General features: G+C 39.8%; 1 non-coding gene across 1 annotated transcript; it reads right to left on the reverse strand.

Moving 5' to 3' along the window:
* Positions 1 to 921: 921 nt before the first annotated feature.
* On the reverse strand, positions 922 to 994 carry TRNAA-CGC (transfer RNA alanine (anticodon CGC)). Its single transcript has one exon. It is a non-coding gene; the product is annotated as a tRNA-Ala (tRNA).
* Between the last annotated feature and the right edge of the window lie 2999 nt (positions 995 to 3993).

Here is a 3993-nt window from a genome sequence, read left to right on the forward strand (position 1 = left end):
ACTAGCGGCAAAGCAAATACAATGGCATAGCACTTGATGTGGAGAGATTCAGGCTCTTATATTCACAAGTCAGAAGAAGAGCAAGCGACCATATGAAGTCACCAAGCTGGAGGCAGTCCAGAAAATCAGGTAAAGGACCAAGAAGATGGAGTAGTTTCACACAAGTTAATAGACTAAGCAGCATTTCCCACCTGTATTTGACCAAAATTAAAATGATCATGTTTGGCTGGAACTCCACCAGGAGCTCAAGATATAATGCTCATTTGAATTAAAGTAGACAACCAAACAACAAAAAAGTTTTACTGGTAAATTAATTGCTACAATAAACGATTACAATTTGATTCACAGGTTTTATACATTTAGTAAGACACCTAAATACCTATGATAACACATTCAGAAGATCAAATTATTTTTATTTTATTAAGAACAAAATATATTAATCTCTGATATCTTGTGTTTTCAAGTTTTGTTATAAAACGTGACATATAAAAAGCAATGTTTAAAGATGAGAACAGTGCTTTTGTGTCTTTTTATCTCACAATTTCTTCATATGAACAATTGTGCTGAATAGGAGTTTTACGTCATTCAGTCATTTGACAAATATTTACTGAGCACCTGCTATGTGCCAAGCACTATTCTAGGCGCTGTGGATATAAGTGTTGAACAAAAGAGACAAAAAGCTCTTCTCACACAGAGCTGGGGAAAGATCAACACCAAAGAAAATATACAGGTAATAAGCGCTTTTGGAAGAAAATAAAACAGTGAAGAGAAAAAAATAGGGAGTCTGGGGGTGGAAGTAGGTTGCAATTTTATTTTATTATTATTTTTTTAATATTTATTTTTTAATTAATTAATTTGATTGCACTGGGTCTTAGTTACAGCAGGCAGGCTCCTTAGTTGTGGCATGCATGTGGGATCTAGTTCCCTGACCAGGGATCGAACCTGGGCCCCCTACATTGCGAACACAGAGTCTTAACCACTGAGCCACCAGGGAAGCCCCTGGGTTGCAATTTTAGATAGGGTGTTTAGGGAAGGCCTCACTGAGAACCTCATTTGAGCAAAGGTTGGAATGGGGAGAGAGGGAGCCCCAGGGATGTCTGGGGTAACAGCATTCCAGACAGAATGGACAACAAGGGCAAATGCCTGGAGGCTGGAGCCTGCCTGGAGTGTTCGAGAAACAGCAGGGAAGTTGGTAGGTCTGGTGTGAGGGAACCAGGGGGAGAATAGTGAGGAGTGCAGACAGGTCACTGGAGGGCAAGAACCCCTGTCGGGACTTTGGCTTTTGCTGAGTGAAATGAGGGGTCAGTGGAGTTTTTGAGCAGACTGCTGTGATCTGACTTTCATTTGAACAGCATCATGCTGGCTGCTGTGTTGTGAACAAACTGAAGGGGCCGAGGCTGCAAGAAGGGCTGATGACACCTTGGGAAGCCGATGTATCACCTAAGTAAGAGATGATGGCTCTTTGGACCAGAGTATTGGCAGCGGAGGCGGTGAAAAATGATCTTATATTTGGAAGGTAGAGCCAGCAGAATATGTTGATGGACTGGATGTAGGGTGTGAGAGAAAGAGAGGAGTCTAGGTTGGCTCCAAGGTTTGGGGCCTGAACAACTGGAAAAATGGAGTTGCCATTCACTGAGATGTGTAAGCCTCTGGAATAATTCTGGGGGGAGATGAAAAGCTTTGTTTTGGGCAGATTAATTTTGACATGCCTCTACTAAATTCAGGTAGGTTTGGTTGAGTAGACACTTGGATGTACAAGTCTGCAGATCCGAAGAGAGATCTGAGGTGGAGAAGTAAATCTGGATGTGGGCTGTCTAATATACGTGGCTACTGAGCACGCCAAACATGGCTAGTCTGGATGGAGATGTGCTGTAAGTGTAGAACACCCACAGGTTTTCAAAGACTTAGTACAGGAAAAAGAAAGTGAGATATCTCATGAATATTTATTTCATATTGATCACATGTTGAAATTATAGTATTTCAGCTCTATTGGGTTAAAGAAAACATATTAAAATGAATTTCACCTGCTTCTTTTCATGTGGCTACTAGAAGATTTAAAATGATATATGTGGCTCACATTATATTTCTAGTGGATAGCACTAGTACAGATGGTATATAAAGCCACGAACACTGGATCAGATCAGCAAGGGAGCAAGAGGAGTAGCCAGAGAAGAGATCCAAAGATTGAGCCTTGGAACTTCCCTGGTGGTCCAGTGGTTAAGACTTCGTGCTCCCTATGCAGGGGGCCGGGGTTCGATCCCTGGTCAGGGAACTAGATCCCTCCCTCATGCCGCAACTAAAGATCCCGCATGCTGCAACTAAGACCCGGTGCAGCCAAATAGATAAATAAATTTTTAAAAGATTGAGCCTTCAAGCATGCCAACGTTGACACACACACACACACATAAATAGATATGTAAATATTGTATTTATATAAATACATATATATTGTATATAAGTACATATTTATATATTTATATATATACCAACACATTCAACTTTATTGAGCTATAATTGTAAATAATAAAGCGCTCTCTCTATATATATCTATATAGAATGAATGTGTTTGTATATTTATATATCGATATATATATAGATATCTAGATATGTGTGTATATTATATAAATATATATAGTATATAAGTACCTATTTATATATATACAAACACATATTCAACTTTATTGAGCTATAATTGTAAAAATATAGATATATAGAGATGTATGCGTGTGTGTGTATACCCATGTAACCACCACCCCACTATACAGTTGACCTTCGAACGACTCAGGGTTTAGGGATGCTGACCCACACACACACAGTTGAAAATCTGAGTATAACTTTACAGTAGGCCCTCCATATCTGCAGTTCCTCCCTATCTGCAGTTCCTCCCTATCCTGTTTTCCATCCTCAGGGTCAACAAACCTCGGATCGTGTAGTACTGTAGTATGTATTTATTGACAAAATTTGTGTATAAGTGGACCCACGCACTCCAAATCCATGTTGTTCGAGGGTCAACTGTATTTTGTTTTAATTGCATCTTTTTCTTTTTTTAGCATCTTTATTGGAGTATAGTTGATTTACAGTGTTGTGTTGGTTGCTGCTGTATAACAAAGTCAATCAGCTATACATATACATATATCTCCATATCCCCTCCCTCTTGCGTCTCCCTCCCAGCCTCCCTATCCCACCCCTCTAGGTGGTCACAAAGCACCGAGCTGATCTCCCTGTGCTATGCGGCTGCTTCCCACTAGCTATCTATTTTACATTTGGTAGTGTATATATGTCCATGCCACTCTCTCACTTCATCCCAGTTTACCTTTCCCCCTCCCCGTGTCCTCAAGTCCATTCTCTACGTCTGCGTAATTGCATCTTAATATGAAGAAATCATTTGGAATAGATTCACTGGAGCAAAGGGAGAAACACAAATGCCATTTTACCATATTTAGGCATGCTTTAATTCAGCTATTTCAGAAATCATTCCTTCATTCTAGAGAACTCAGCTCCTGAGTTTTTAGAAATCAAAGGCTCTATTTGTTTATGTTCACTTGTAATTAGAAATTCTAACTTTGTTAGATTAAGACTCAAGATTACAAGACTCTAGGTTTTGTTTCTTTTGTTTACTTGTTTGTTTATAACTTTTTTCCCAACTAAAATATCCCTGGGGAGTGCAGAGAATGAGTTGGGGCCACTTGCATGCGACTGAACAGATTGTCCCTCCACGTCCCCAGGGGGTGCCACTCACATAGTCTACGATGTGGGTGGTGTTCTCTAGAATTGCTCAGTGTGGCAGCCCTGGTGGTGCATTTGTTTAATACATCATTTTGAGTGTCACCGAAACTGCAGTCACAGGGGAGGACAATATATTTTAGTATGATGTTTAGTTGGTAAATGCTGCCTATGCATTAATTCCCTGACTATCGTGTTTTCCTTCTCCTAGTGATCATTTATGGATTTTTAGTAGTTATTGTATTAAATGACACACCATTTAATACGGCA

This window comes from Eubalaena glacialis, chromosome X, assembly GCF_028564815.1.
Source record: "Eubalaena glacialis isolate mEubGla1 chromosome X, mEubGla1.1.hap2.+ XY, whole genome shotgun sequence".
Classification (NCBI taxonomy): Eukaryota; Metazoa; Chordata; class Mammalia; order Artiodactyla; family Balaenidae; genus Eubalaena; species Eubalaena glacialis.